General features: G+C 40.1%; 1 protein-coding gene across 3 annotated transcripts in view; it reads right to left on the bottom strand.

Annotated features, from left to right (window-relative positions):
* The window catches only part of LOC148186014 (uncharacterized), a 96,804-nt gene extending 79,798 nt beyond the window's left edge, over positions 1-17,006 (bottom strand). For all 3 annotated transcript variants that reach the window (XR_015775421.1, XR_015775420.1, XM_088072259.1), the window contains exon 1: positions 16,684-17,006. The gene's annotated coding sequence lies outside the window, so the exon portion shown is untranslated. The remainder of the gene's footprint in view (positions 1-16,683) is intronic.
* Positions 17,007-17,025: the final 19 nt, after the last annotated feature.

The following is a 17,025-nucleotide window of genomic DNA, read 5'->3' on the forward strand; positions in this document are numbered from 1 at the left end:
ATTGGAGGCAAGAAATATGCAGTAACAGAATCTTGTAATCAGAATCTCTCTTAGGTTCACCGCTTGGAGTCGATACGTTTTTGAATATATTTTAGGTGAGAGATAGGCAGTGCAGTAACACAAGGTTGATTCATATTCAATCAGCACTTCTTCATTTTACCGATTAATAGAATTTTGGTGTGAGTTTAATTAACAGAAAGAGGGGCGGGTGTGTCCCTTGATCAGCTGTATACTCGGCAGGGTTGGCTTGCAATACTAAAATGTGCAAGTACAGCCTGTAGTTCCAGTAGTAAAGAGTGGAGGCAGTGTTTCGCCGGGGGGGGGGGTAGAAGGGATATCTTGACACTGGTTAGATGGAAGTAATCTTACCACACTTCTTTTACACATACTACCCACATTATTTTGATGCAAAGCTGGTTGAAAGTCGGCAAAATGTCCTTTTAACTTCAGAAAACAAGAAGTAAAAATCCTGCTGTTTCATCAAACTAGACCACAGAAAGGGGCTGCAGCCCTGTGATGTTGCAGATTCACCCCACAGTGGGTGATTTAAATACATTCTGATGTCTGTACAGTCATTACAAGGAAATCCTTTGGAGCACAGTAAGAGACAAATTGAAACTTAATAGAAAAACACTGAAAAATCTTTCTAACAGCAGTAAGCAAACCTCCCAATAAAGCTGATCTCAACAACAATTGCTGAACCTTCAATTAAGACTTTTATCATGTTGTCCTAACAAAGCGCAAGTTTTATTTTCATAGGTTTAACTTCTTTTTTATGAACCCGAGGATACGCTCATAATCGAAAGGCTGTCCACACACCTGTCCCCTCCCATCAGTCCTGCGAGGCCAACTAGCTGATACCACTTTCCAGTAAGGGAGAGGAGTGCAAACCTGCTGTTCAGAGCCAGCAAACAACACACATATCCCATCTGTTCCATTAGTTCAGCAAAAAAAAGAAAGGGTTTGAGGTCCATCTGAGCAACCGCAAAAAGAAAAACAGATTCATCTCCTTTGGAAAATATTATTAGGCCTTCATAGCGGTGTGTACACAAAGTCTGCCCACTGCCAAGCACACAAACACAGATGACTTTTTACTGTCTCTTTGGCTTCAAGTGAGAGGTCAGCTGGGACCACTTCCTCCTCCTCCTCCTCCTTCTCCTCCTCCTCCTCGCTTGTTCTCTCACTGTCTGTTGCACTGCAAAAAGTAACCACCTTAATATCATCTCCATCAGAGTAGTTTAATCAAGGTTGAACTAATTTGTTCAAATTCATTTATTCAGTGGACCTCACACAATCCTGAACTGCAAACAGAGTTACCTTAGATGCAGCTTCAACATTTATGTCGTATTTCAAAATGCTTCCACGCGTTACCTCTAAAATGGTGCTGTTTTCATGATTATGTGTTCAACATAACCTCAGGATAGTTTCGTGTTGGCAAAGATCACCAATGCAACAGGAAATGCAGTGGATATCCTTTCCAGGATGCAGTAAACTTACTATCAACACATCAGAGGTCACAGATAGTTGTTTCGCGAATAATGCTCCATTGTGACTGATGAATCCATGTTTGACTCAGCGGGAGGAGAGCGAGTTAGCGTTATCTCTAAGCAGCCAGTGGCCAGAGCTAACAGCTCACAAAGGTTGTGCTTAGTTAAAATATGATGCATCCTAGCTCTATTCAGTAAAAATGAGTGCAAGGCGAAGGTAAATTATAATGTTGTCATGATGTGTTCATATGTAAAAAAAAAAAAAAAAAAAAAAAGTAATGTAGTTTTTGGTGAGAAACTTAATAAATGCAGTTGTTTGAAGGAGAAATTTGCTGTTGTTTTCACAGCAACATAAAACAGATATCTGAGATGGAATTACAATATATATTATGTATATAAAAGGCTTATAAAGCAGGTTTTTAAGGACGTTTTTCATGTGAAAGTTTATTTTAAAGGTTGTTGAGATTTGTACAATTAAATTTGTGCTCATGCAAAAGCGTAATGATAGAGTGAAGTACTTTAAAACAGTTTAGTTGTTTTTCTATAGTGTACAGTGTAGTTTATATCAACAAACACAAAATAAACAACAATACAACAACAACAGCATCTGTATAACAGCAAATAACAACACTGGTACTGGCTAACTGCCATATTGTTATTTTAAACATTAGCATCAGCCCAGTATTTGGTACATTTCTAGTGCGGGGAGAATAACAACTAGCTGATCAGCACCACAGGCGGAAGTAATGCCATTCTCAAGCTGTTTACAAGCAGTTTTGTGGAACTATGAAGTGCAACAACAACAGCGGAGGGCGCTGCAGACAACATAGAGGCTGGTATCGTGGCTGTTCTGAATGCTTTCTCAATATTGTCAGACATCGTAGTTTGTTCACTTTGCTCGACACCATTCTTAAAACCATCACTAAACAGGTATATCGGCATGACTACACATCAGAATGGACTTAAAAATTAAATTAAATTAAATGGAGGCAGATTCTTTGGTCTCTGGTGAGAATCTATTAAAAATCAAATCCACTTCCCTCAGAAATTGGTTGAAGAGAAGGCAATATGAGACTGAAGATGGTAGCAGAGTTGACAATTCTGTCTAATATCAGTGCATTTAAGTTTGAATTTCAAATGCTAAAAACAAAAATGAGATCATTTTTACTTAATTGTGTCCATTTCCAAGGCTAGGGTTGATCTGAAGAGCTGTCTAAATCATTTTTTCCTTTATCCTGGTGAGAGGGCTTGTTTCAAGGTCCTGGCACTTGGACACAAATTAATTTGTTTTATTTTCATGGGTATCACATTTTTTACTCAATGGCAAATTTAGTATTATTCATTTTCACTGTGTGAGATTTTCCAAAGCATTTATTAGTTGCTGAGATTTTTGTACCGAATCTTGTCTTGGGTGTTTTTAAAGTACATTTTTGTCAAATAAATGCAGTCTAAACATTATGCATTGGTAATAATGAAGGCCGTTATACTGTCAGCATGTAGCTTTGGAGCATTGGCGGTTATTGCTGACAGAGATCAGACTGTAACGACCAAACTGGACCACATCTGGTAACTGATTTTGGACTAGGCTGTCTCTTGTCTTCCAAATGCACGCAGTTAAAGAAATCTGGAACTTTTTAGAAAATGTAAAAGTTTATTGCCTGATTTAAGTGCTCTGATGCAATGTTGCAACATGTCACTGACTGTTTATTACCCACAGAGACGGATGCCCTTTAACAATTCAAAAAAGATACTGCAAGCTGTTTCCTATTTAAAGTAGATTAGCGCTATGATATGGAAAAACTGATTAAAAAGTCTTCAGTTCTTGCATGTCAAAACTGCCAATATTCATTTAAAAGGGATAAATGTAAATCATGAGCATTTTTTGCAGTGCTCTCTCTCAGCCCTTTGTCCCAACATTTGTTGTTCTATGACATCTTTCCTTCCACGTTTCTTTTGGAAAGCAGGATGAACAAGGGGAGAGACATTTATTAAGGCGGCCTTGGCATCAGATGATGGTGTGGAACAAAAGTGGACAAGAAGAAAAAGAGAAGGGAGCAGCACGGACGAGCTGAAGAATCAAGGCCAGTTGAGAGGGAGGAGGAAGGAAGAGGGGACGTGGGAATCTCGGCATATGGACGAGACAATAATTGTGAGCGTGCGCGTCTTGGCACACATGCCTGTGCATGTTCTGCTCATGAAGTTGATGGAGATTGAGCCATTAAAGGCATTATCACCGTTCTGCTCAGGGGGACAATTGATGCCGACGCAAACAAAGACAAAAGCATCTCAACCTGTCTCTTTGCCATTTATCATTGTTAGGACGACAGCTGCAGCACTCCCAGTATCCCCACAAAGTCCCCCAAGTGTGTGTGTGTGTGTGTGTGTGTGTGTTTCTAAGGATCCCTCTGTCTCACACTGTATATTTCACAAAGGAGGCAATTTACGATGATGGGAGGGAGATAAAGCTCAGGGAGAGAGAGGCAAACACGAGACACTGTTGGAAGGAAGCAAATTTTATCTTGGCAGAGAACGGGTGGCCAGAGGGTCGATGGTGTTTTTGTATTCCAGATGCTCGCTGGAAAATGGGCTGTCGTCTGGATTTCTATGTGAACATAAGAGGAGACAGTGGAGGGACCGGGGATGTCCCACTGCTTGGCTGACTCTCTCTGTATATATTTGTGTGCGTGTATATATTCCTCAACATAGAGGAATCTCCAGACATCTATGCAAACAAACTTCCATTGTGCACTTGTTTATGCACGCACACACTCATGTGTCTGCAGACTTGATTTCCTGTGTGTGTTTGTGTGTGTGTGTGTGTGTGTGCATGTTTGTATGTGTGTCCAGACCCCTCAAGGGCCTGTCCAGGCCACAGTGTTGAGCACTGAGCGCTGAGTCAGTGCATTACTGTCATGGCAGATGTATCCTCCGGCCTATCCCCTGGCTCTCACTGCTAGCCCATAGAGATGCATTCAGCTGCAGCCAGCGGCACTTTGCGTGATGAGCCTGGGCAATGGCCTCAATAAGGACTGATGGCACCATTTAGAGAAAAAGAGGGAAGGAAGAGGAGGAAGGTAGGACGAGAGGAAAAGGAGGAGGAGGGATTGCAGAAAGGAGGAGATACAGATGTAAGGATGGAGTGATGCTGAGGAGAGATGAGTAAAAGAGGGGTAATATTGGTATAAACTGAGCTGAGCGCGCACTCAAATGGCCAAACTGCTGGCCATTAGAGATAAACAGTCATGTTGTCTGACTACAGCCAGCTCAGACACCTATCATTACCCTGGTGAATTTATTATGAGACACTGAGGAAAAAAAAAATGCATCCATTTCACAGTCACATTGAATCAATGACTGGAGCCTCGTTGGCAGCTGAGTCCGCCGCACGTGTCAGCCCATGGCACGCTTTTAAAACCCTCACTAAGGCCTGGCGCTGCTGATGAAGGGAGGGGGGCCAAAGCAGGGGGTGCTATCTCATTAGCACTTCAGATCCATATAGCTGTGACTTATAAATAATTAGCAAAAAGGCACTCTAGGGTGCCGGGCATGCTGCCATCTCAAAAGTTAATCAGCAGAAAAGGTGATTTATTTACATGGAGATCATTGATGTGTCACATGGTTCAGTCAACACGTGTTGGTTGGCCAGATAATGTTTTACTCCAAAGTTGTTCAGATACTGACTCCAGCTAACCCTAACCCACCAATCAGAAGCCTGAAGTCATTACCCAAAAACGCTTAACAATGGTGCATCACAGGGGAGACTGAAGTGAAGTTACGCACACTCTGCCTGTGTGAGCACCGCTGGTCAGCGGCAGCACATCGAGAGAAACGGAGGCTTGCCGATTTGTTCCTCATGCGACAGTAAAACTGCTGTTTTGATAGACATATTGACTCTATGCCACCTTTTATTAGAGTTTCAATGTCTTTTTTCCTGTCACAGAGATGAGGAAATACAAATACGTCTGCTGCACTCAAACATCCCTGCTTTCATTTCAAAATCAAAGTCCTCTGTGGACAGAATCCAATCAGTTGTAAACACAAGACACATTTATTTTGAAATATTTTCAGGACCGTGTTGTTGACAACGCAGGAGCTGCACGACTTCATAAATGAGTGGAATATGGACATGTAAATGTGAAAATACTGTATGCATAGCAACAGGCAGCCCTGCGGAAGCGTCACAGTAACAACGCTGCAGTTCGGTGAGGTTGTCGTCACAGCTGCTCAGGCATGCAGTGTGTGTCAGATAACGGCGCACACTCTGACGTCAAATAAAGGAGGCGAGAAACTCTACACATTCCTGTCTACACATAAACACTGAAAAAAGCATTTCTGTATCTTCACCCCTGGAAGGAGTTTCCAGAATGTCCGTTTTCGTTGACCTAAACATATGTTTGTGGAAAAAAGGCCAAAACGTGCAGAAAAAGCTAAGTTATTAGAAAACATAATATCACAGCACTATCATTGTATGGTTTTTTATTTGCACCCCTACTACACTGAAACCCAATGAAAGCCCCGACCCTACAATAACCCTAATAAACAATCCACTGCCATCTTTATTTAGCGACTTTTGTCTGTAAATGAGTGTTAACCCATACACGCTTGTGACACAAGTGTTTCCAAAACGCATTTAAGATGGATCATTTCTGATGTTGCAATTTGTTCAAGACTCCTTCTATCATTAAAGAGACTCATTTCTGAATATTACTGAAGTCTGATAATGAGTTCTTCCGCTGAGGGTCGACGTTAAAAAGCCTCCTAATCAGGAGCTGATCGCCCGCCGACCCGCTGCATCCACCTCCATTGAGCTTGATTATGTTGCTGCTGATTTCTGGCAGCGTAGCAACACTGCATGACTTCTCCATAATGCGATATCCCTGCTGACGCCTTTGACTGCTGATTAAGATGGAAAGGAAGCAGAGAGGAATGACTTGCAGAATAACAAAACCCGTGCACTGAAAAAAACTGACCGAATTTACACTAAATTATGACATATGATAACTTGGTGAACATTTTATATGGGATGGTGGGTGGTAAGATTTGAAAAAAATCATTAAGAGGTCAGTAAACCAACATTTTACAAACTATCTGAACTTGGCTACAATGGTTGCGGATGGTTGGACAGTCTCCACCAGTCCTGGGTCGTACATTCATTCCAAACCAGAGCTGAAGAGCGGAAGGTTGTGATGAATCGACCAAAAAAGGAGCTCAATCACTTGGTATAGCGATGTTGACATTGGCCACTTATTCCACTATTGGCTTTTAATTACTATTATTAGTTTCCAAACCATCAATATCATATAAGCATTTTAAAATCTGGTTAACCTCTAAAATTATTCAAACTTTTTGGATAGTATCATGATATCTGCATGACACTTCCAGCTCTCAAAAAAAAAAGAATGTGAAGAATTAAATATTTTGAGTTTTAAAAAGTTGCATGGAATACCTTTTCAGAAAATGACAAAATTGATCAGGTTGTTCATGTGATATGTATTAATAATTATGATTGGTAACCTGATGGAACTGGAGGTAAACAACAATGAAGTATACAAACAAGAACAGTCTAACAGTTCATTTGTTTTGTTGGTTTGTTCTAATAATATAATCAATAAAGTCTAATGAACTATCTCAATAAACTCATGCCACTGGGGGAAACTGTGCCTGCTGTTTGGAGAAAGATGACTTAATGGAGGATTACATGGCTGCCAGCATAAAAGTTTCATTGTATGAAGCCGCACGTTGTATCAGTTGTATAGTAAACTTTCTCTTCTTTTTACAAAGCATCCTCCCAGCAAACAGACCCACCGTCATTATGCCCCCATTAGCTCTTGCCAACGCCGCTGCTCCAAACACTATCACGCCTAGACGCTAATGTTATGACTAAGATTATCATTATGTTTTCTTGGTGCTTACAACACACACCCACACACACACACACACACACACACACACACACACACACACACACACAAAGCTGGAGATCTCATTCCATTTCCTTCCCTGCCGTGAAACAAATCAAAAACTAGTTACGGCGACGTCTCTGAAATGCCATCTCTGCTACCTCACCGCGACATTAATATCAACTATCGATAGGAACCGGCCGGGAAACTGTCGACTGGGGCCCACTTCTACGCTGGAGTCAATTAGTGGAGAGGACGACCTCTTCAGATCTCCGATTATTATCCTCTCACTAAAAACCCTCTGGTTGATGCTAGTCTGTCCTAATAGCATCGTAGCTGCGCTGCTAAGTAGAACTAATTCACATTTATGAAACAGCCTGAATGTGTGCGTGTGAGTGTGTGTGTACACATGTTGTGAAGTTCTTCAGTTGCTCAGCGGGGATTTTATATCACAGTACACACACTGGGATAAAACAGTTTGTTTTCACAGATTGTTTTTCACCTGTTGAAATGTTTTCTTGACAGATTCCGATTTCATAAACCAAAGACAATGTAACCGCACTGCAATCTGCTCCTGCTGCTGTGCTAACAGCACAGCATTAACAAACACGTGTTAATGATTATTCTTATGCCAAACACAATTTTCATACTTTTTTCCAGCAGAGACATGAAGAAAAAGAAATCAGAACATCAACAAATGCCAGAGCTTCTTCTGCCGCCCTAATGGACAGATTTGTTTTCTTCTCATAGACCTATAAATACACTGTTCAATGTTTATATTTTGTATTTTCTGTAACCTTGGCTTCCATATCACATTACTGTTTACATCTAAGGTCTTGATCCTGCACACTATTGACTGTTTGCTCACCTTTCCAAAACCAAAAATTAAGATATTAAACAATTAGAACCAAGGTTTTGTCTGCCTGTCTGAAATCAAGGACCCATTTAAAAAAATATATGGGTTTAACATGAAATATTGGAATAGGCCAACATTCTGGTAAATGCCACTATCACAAACCTTTTTTTTATTGACAAAGTGAACATGAATGAAATATCAATCCTAAACTGAAGTATTTTTCTTATTTTACACAATTAATAAATATTACATACACTGACAAGCGTTGCATTTTCTGTCTCCATCTGCTGGTGGGCCATCATGATAAGAATTAACATCATATTATGCATATCATGATGCCGTCCATCATGATATGCATAATATGATGTTAATTCTACTACAGAGGAGACTTGATGATATGATCACTAAAATCGGGTGGAGAAAAAAAAAAGATATATCGATATTGGCATCGCTTATCGGCCGAATGAGTTGTTACATATTGTCATGAAGGATACTGGCCAAAAAATCCAATATCGTGCGTCCCTTAAAAAATCATGAGGACAACTCACTAAATAACAGATAAGTAACATTTTTTAGAAAAAAACATTTTTGGAAAATTGTTGAAAATCTTAATAAAATGTGTCTGATTATTATGACAGCATTTTAAATGAGTGAATGCCAGTTGCATAAAATAATAGTTTAAAAATTACATTAACCGACTAGTATTTCTGTTGTCTAGTTTAATCAACCAGCAGAAGCTCAATAGGAAGCATCCAGAAGATATTTCAAACTACTGTATAACCACGACCCGTCTTTGTTAACTCCCCTCTCAGTATCTCCTCGATCCCTCCATAACCTCACATCTTGTTCTTTTCCCTCTTTGATCTAACACTGATCTGATCCGAGCCCTTATTTTGTTAACAGTAATTGGAGAGGCATGATGTAAGTAAAATGCAGCTGGACCCAATCTGTAATACAAGCTCAAATTTGATTTCCTTAGGTACACGGTGCACCTCCTGCTCTTGGCATCAAAACTGTCTCCTCTTATTCGTTTCCAAGCAGTCAATGAATACAAGCTTAACAGCGTGATTTCTTTCAAAAAAGCAAAGCTAGGTCAGTGGGTCAAAGATCACCAGTTCAACCCAATGAACCCTCACGTAAACTTTATCGATGTGTCAAACTTCTACTCTCAGTCAATTGGTTCTCAGATCAGTCCTTCAACTGGAGCCGCTGAAGTGTAGTTTTTATGCCGTTAAAGTTTAAATGTTAAACGGTTGCAGAAAGAGGCTTCACTTTTCCCTGTTTTTTTTCTTCAACTCATTAAATCCTCCCTCAGACTTCAGGCTTTGCAATGAAGCACAAATTGCATGCCGCAGCCCATGAACAACATGGAAAACAAATAATTAAAAAAAAAAAAACATCTCCAAAACCTGCCCCGTCCCTCTCCGCATTCTCAATCTTCTCTTCACCTTCAGCTTTCTAATAACAGTCTTAAGTTGACATTCAGTTTTTCCCGGGGCGAAACACTTCTGCTGCTGCTGTCTGCTTTCTAATTGTAATAATAATTGTGGTTCCGCCTAATCTCAGCCAGGGCTGTGACCCTGGCCCGCTGTGAGCGGATTTCAGATAATGAAATAATTGCCCCAAATGCTTTTTTCCCGAGCAGCCGCTGAAACCTGAACCCTTAGACGAAGAGGCATCAACATTCATTCGCTCTCTATCAGCGGCATTTTCCACTTTAATTGAAATTTAGATTGTTGTTGACCCCCTGGGTGATGTTTGGTGGGCCAAGCCGAGGAGAAGAAGGATAGCATGCAGCTCTAATGGGGTGGGTTGGCCGGAGAATGCAATCTATCTATCATAGTATGTGTGTGCATGTATGTGTGTGAGTGTGTGTTCATGTTTTCATAAAAACAGGAAGTCGGGATCATCTATCTTACCCGCCGCTGCAGCCGTTTTCTGCATATGTATGTGTTTGTGATGATTAGCAGTGAACTTTACACACACGCACACAAAGGACATGTATTCCTTTCGTCTCAGTAGCCGGCTGGATATCACCGTGCATCATTCATCATGCAGGAGGCTGGCCCGGGCTCTGATGCGAGTAAATCTGAAGATAATTCCTGACTCATTTGTAAATGTCCAACATGACAGTGCAGCACGGTCTGTTTAGGACTCTGTGGGTTTATATGTCTGTCAACTCTGGCTTAAGAGAACCGGAGAGATATCAGTGAAGCTGCAGGGACCAGCACCAACTTTTATTCTGCTGTTATATGATTTCCATTTCAGTTCAGCCTCCGCTCTCTGTATCTGCCTCACTAAAAGATGAGCAGCAATAAATGCATAAAATCACTTACAACTCAACATATGTCTCTTTAAGCAGACAGCTTAAGATTTCGAGTTAGCGATCACAGCAGAAATGTATGCTAATGCTTTCATAATTTAAAACGGGTGTTTTAAAGACGTCTACAGTGGGACTGAAATAGACATTCTAGGCTGTTGTATATATCAGCTGTTTGGCACTTTAGAAAACAAGCCTGAACATGTAAACTGAAGAGAGTCAATCCAGGTAAAGGATGACGCTGTGCTATAAACAATAACAAAGTCATATGAGGTGTTTTCAGCCGTTGGAGAAGGTTTGATTCTCTGTAGTAAATTATGCATAAGGATGCAACTAAATCTTGTTAAATCATCTACCGTGGCTGCATGTGTTATCATGTATTGAGTTAATAGGCTCCCTAAAGGCACATAATGGAGGTTTGCCCCCCCTGAAAGAAAGAAACTAAATATTTTACTTAGATTATTTCCATAAGTTATGTGCACTTTCATTTCAGCTCGGTGTGAGTTTTTACTCGGGCTGTATCCGACTAAGTGTCAGCTGAATTGGATTTAGCTGCTCAATATGAATATTTTACCGTTAGTTCTTTTTCCATAAAGAGTTTGAGAGTTTGAATGAAGCTCAGCAGGACATTCGGGGCACCAGTGACTGCGCATGATATAGTTAATGAGCTGAGTTAGCCCTCTGAGCTAATGCGGGCTAATTACATTTGATGACGGATGGAAATAACATTTTATTATGACACTAGATTTTAAACAAAAGCCAGAGACTCTATTAAATTAGGTTTCTGTGAGCTGTAAATTCACCACTTTATAAGCAAAAGGAAAAAGACAAAGTTATCTCAGAGGCTGACTCGGCAAAGCCTCTCTTCCTCTGGACAGCTGCCTCCGTCTCACACACACGCACCCTGAGTCAACAGCTACTTTCACCAGAGACCAGCTTAAAAGCGATAATGCGAAATATGCATGACTTCAGGCCTTAATAAAACATATAATGGTGAAAAAAAATAAAGTCACCCACCACACAGTTGTTATGAATGTCGAAATTATTAGAGACCAAAACATTTTTTTTGTACTCGGCAATAAACATGTTTATTTCTGCCATAAAATTGGGAATTTTAATAAGGTGGTCTATGAAGATTTACTGTGTCTCAGAACCAGCCTCAAAAGGTCATTCGATGAACTGCAATTTTTGGCATTTCTGCTCCGGCTTAATTTTTCAGCCTAGAAGGTTTCTGTTTCTGGTAATGAATGGGGTCAGAAGCACATGGCTGCAACTGAAGCCTTCACCACTGATGAGTGAAAAAAAACACCATGTTTACATTTTGTTTGGTGACACTGCATAAGAAGATCAGATATCGATGATGGGAATCGCTGAAACATGTAGAGGATTCCTCAGAATTTGACCCATTATCAGCGTTTATAATACGGAAACCACCCCAATGGTTGGACTGGGATCAATATTTCTAGAGAAACAAGTAAATGAGATGTATTTCAATTGCTCTTTTTCAGTGGAAAACACAAACACACACACACAGATGCATTCACCGCTCGGCCCACTGTGCCACAATTGTGGTTACAAAAGCCATGATACAACAGCATGAATAGTCACCGTTATGAGTCCACTTCAGGGCCACAGTGAGCCCAACCTCAGGATAAGTGAGTCTGAATTATTCAGGCCATGGAGAGATGAGACTGTGGGACTGAGCATGCTGTTCAGGGATAAGAGGCATACAGGGGGGACATAACCTCAGACTGAAATATTACTGTATAATTGCCGCAAGACAAGTAGATTTTGTTGTCTATATCTTAAGCCCCAAACCAATGAGACGATCTCACAAGGCCTTTCAGGGCTGCTTGTACATTACCGCTTTCACCACGGTGCCTCAGCAGAGTTTTACCAAAGAGCCGTCTGCAGTGTTCGAAATAAAGGACAAAGACAAAGTGTTTTTCTCAAACTGCACAAAACACACTTTGTCCGATGAGTTCTGTGCTGAATGGCGTTTAGATCCTGGTTCTTACACTATTCATCAAACTAATTAAACTGGCTGGGGAACAAAAGAACAACTTAGCCCATCCAGTTTCCTTAATTGCTTTTGACGCAATGCACAGATCGTCAAAGATAAGATCCATAGCCAGTGTTAGAATTAGTACAATTTTTAATTAGCCTCTTTTATTGAAGTCATTTTCATGAAGGCAATAAAGGAGAGACGGGGACTTTTTTATGACCACTGAGAGAAATTTCACTGAGCGAGTGTAGCAATGACCTGATTCTGATAAAGGTAATTTTTTGATTACGATGCTCAACAATATTGCAAAAGCGTAACAGACAATAGTATGGCTAAAGGCATTTACAATGAAGGGGCCGTTTTTGTTTTTCTGCGGTTAATTTGCAAGTCAATATATTTTTAGAAATGTTGTTATTGTCATGAATAGGCACATTAACACATTTTATCAGAACAAGGTTGATTTTTCTGAGCTTTGGCACCATGGAAGAAGTCGTCAACCCAAAATGTTGCACTTAACAGACATCCCGCCACAACAGTGATGGACCTCTTGTAACTGTCGCAAATCCACACTGCTGCTAATACGAATAGATGCAGGCAAGTGTTAGCATGGCCTTGTTTTGTAAAGGCCTAAAAACATAAATAGATGCGAGTGCAATAGTGCAAGCTAAACAATACAATGACCATCGGACCATCAAACGAGCTTTTCTGAAATCTCTTTACAACTTTGATTTACCCTAATCTAATCTAAAGAAGAACATTTATCTCATTTGTGACTATATACAGTTGGACACCTTTCACATTTGAAGCCATAACGGTGCCGGTACCTGGAATCCTGCACTGGTCCCAAACAGTACCTTTTTCGGTACGTAACTCATTAGGCTCATAAAATAATGGATTTTTTTTTAACAAGCTGCATTTAACAAAGGGTCAGTGAAAAATCAAGGAGGCCATTCACATCTAACAACAGAGACCATCCAGAGAAACAGGGGTTACCACCTCCTCCCAATATACAACTACCTGTTATCATGTGACCAAATACCATACTTTCCTAGGTCGATATCAGCTAAACCTTCATCTCAGTTGTCAAATCTCCATGACAACTGAGCAACTCCATTCACTGAGGAAAGTCAAAAAACTAATTAAATACCTAGTAAGGGAACCACGGCTATTGTTTCGATCTCAGTTGAGACGAAGAAGGCAGCAATGTAGGGCTTTATGTTTTCACAATTTATATAAGCTAAAATGACTTCAGATATTGATCTTTGTGGCAACTTTTGGTGAAACCAGGTAGTCATGGATAGATAACTCTTTTGAGTTTTTCAAAAGTCAAATAGCTTCTGAAAAGATAAGAGTGGATGTGCACTAGAGAGGCAATGGTTGTCAATTATGCGATAAGTCAATCAACAGAAATAAGTTTGCAATTATTATGATAGTTGAAAAAATGTTTCAGTCATTATTTCAAAGTTAAAACATTTGATGGCCGCGTGATTCTTTAATGTGAAAATGATATGCTTTGATTTGTCACACATTAAGTAGATGTCACCTTGAGCTGTTTTTTTCACTGTTTTCTTGCAATTTATTGACAAAACGATTCATCAATTAATCAAGAAAATAATGGGCGGATTAAGCAAAAACGATAATCATTAGTAGCAGCCCTGATGTGCAAGTGTTGGAGCTGAAATGATTAGATATCTACATCTTTTTGATAATCAACTAATTGTTGGCGTCATTTTTCAAACAAAAATGCCCCAAATTTACTGGTTCTAGAGTCTCAAATGAGAGGCTTTGTTTTTGTTTGTTTTTTCTCTGTTTGGCATTATTGTAAACTGAGTATTTCTGGGTTTTGGACTGTTGGTCGGAAAAAACAAGACATTTTTTATGAGACCACTTTGGGCTTTGGAAAATTATGTTTAGGAATTTTTCTATTTTATCACATGTGCAGACCACATGGGTAATCAAAAACACAAATAGATACCAGATTATATTTTTTAGTTGGACCCTGATTGATTGTTAGATGAGCTGCAGTGCTGTAGTATCATCTGTTGTCAAATTCGTTGCTCCAATTTTGGTTCTTTTTATGTCTGACCGTCTTCTTTTCAAATCTTTTCACAATGCACTGGGTCAATTAAAAAATGAGGTCAAGCTTAAGACATTTAGCATGTCAAAGAAAGGACATTTTGGGGGTTTCATTACAGAATAATCACTTTTATTTCATTGGAAGTCAAGGGCAACCCTTAGTTTATCTACTGATATCCAATCTATTATAATAATCCTTTGACAGTAATGTCTCACATACAAACATAAATATCATCTTATCACATTTAAACTGTGTTTGAATACAGTGTTTGTAATCCACTTTCTTGACATCACTGAAGCCTTAATTCCCAAGCTGAGGAGAAATGAGGAAATGAGACGGTTGGATAATCACCTCATAAATTTGGGAGGTCAAAGTGTCTGTGTGCGGCGGGATTAGAAAAGAGATTAAATCAGATCGGGATCCGAGATGCCTTCATTTATCAAACAAGGAGTATAAGGTCTGAGGCTTTAGCTCACAGTCCACGGTGAATTAAGAGTTGAGTGTGTCCACTGACTAACACATCTTACTTATTGACAAGTACACATCTCCGAGTTAAAAATGTAACTGTATAGAGCATTTTAGATTGAGTGAAAATTTATGTTTCATATTTGGAATAAGCTTTGCCCGAGAATTTTAATCCAAACGTTTCAGCCTGCGTTCCTGAGAGGTTTGGAAATGAGATTCTGCTGTCGTGTATAATCCACTTCTATAATGACTTCCCTGTAAAAAGGATAGATAGTCTGAGCCCACAGGGGTTTGCTAAGTAAGTCTGTCAGAGAGCGACGGCCACTCACCGCTAACACAGGCGCTAACTATAAATACACACCTACTGCTGAGCAACTCTTTTTTCCACAGCTCTGGTTTGTACTGTAAATAAACATCTTTTTGTGTCTTCACTGCACAGGTGACAGCTCTGAGCAGCAGCCAGCTTACAGTGGAGGCTCTATGAACGACTGCTTTGTGGCACTTTAACGTGTCCCCCCACAAAGGGCCATCTGCGGCGCTCTGCCACAGTTTTATCATGCCTGCCACTGAATCATTAATAATGAAAATTCCATTATGAAGTCTTAATCGATTCATAAAGTCTTGCCAAGTGGGGCACAAGTTGAGAGTTTGATAGTGCAGAAGGGGTTCATCTATTGAAACTGGTATATTACCACTGATAACGCCACATTGAGTCCATTCCAAAGAGATTTAACAAGTGTAGTTAATGAGAGGCATCAGAGCGAAGATCCTCATTAACTCTCCTCGTGTTCCATATATATTTCATCCAGATCAAAATTTCACCAGGTGGTTTGTCATACATGGTGCAGCCAGTTCTCCAGAATACCAGCTCACACTTGGAATCAGGTACACAGAGAAACAGCCAGGCTGCAAGGTGACATTTAAACATGACAGAAGTGACAATGAATGCAACAAAAGTGCAAACCCAAGAACAAACGCTAAACAGTTCACATAAAATATGTAGAATAGTAGAAGAAGCAAACACAGAAACCCACAGCTTTAAAGCTTAAATAGTCCAAAGCTTATCTGAATATAAAGTATGAGGAGAAAATGTTGTTTTGCCAATTAATCTTAATTGGTAAATAAAAAGCCATAGCCTACATGCTTCCCAATTAAGCCACTATAACAGGGAAACTGGGCTATATGTAATATGTGCAAGACAACATGTTTACATCCTCTCAGTGGCTAAAGCTTAGCCAATATTCCCTCTGTTAGTTTACACTGGGCTACAACAACAACAACAACAACTGTAACCGTACATAGCAATATCACACTGCAATAATCCAACATAAAAGCAGCAACAACAAGCAAAACAACAAGCATTCACAATGTGGCTAATGCAAACATTAAACACTACAAAATACATAGCATATGACGGATGTAGCGTACATGCAGAAATTAGCATTGATCTAAAGCCATGACAGCGGCCTCTGCAACAATGTGGTACAACAACAACAGCATCAACAGCCACATTAAGCAAACCAGCAGCTTTTTTTAAAACAAACGAAAATAAGTCAACACAAGCAGCAAATACCTTTGTTGAAGTCCAGCAGCGGGTCCTGGTGTCCCTGTTGAGAGTAATCCCACACTGACAGGTCAGGCGTGCAGAGATTCCCGGTGCCAATAAAGTGTCCTTCAAAAACGAAAAACTCTTTACGCGACGTTATCGCACTTTTAGCGCACAAACGTGGTTACAAAACGCGGTTACGGTGTTGAAAAACAAAAAATGACAGGTGAATCAGCTTCCTTGTGAGCGGTGCTGCTGCTGCGGCCCACAGAGTAAAACGCCGTTTCAATGGGTGCGTTAGATTTACGTCTCCACAGGTCCACCAAGTCACCTGTGAGGGTGGCAGCTCACTTCAGTGACTGGGGCAGC

Source organism: Plectropomus leopardus, chromosome 21, assembly GCF_026936395.1.
Source record: "Plectropomus leopardus strain MGB_pleo_1.0 chromosome 21, ASM2693639v1, whole genome shotgun sequence".
Lineage (NCBI taxonomy): Eukaryota > Metazoa > Chordata > Actinopteri > Perciformes > Serranidae > Plectropomus > Plectropomus leopardus.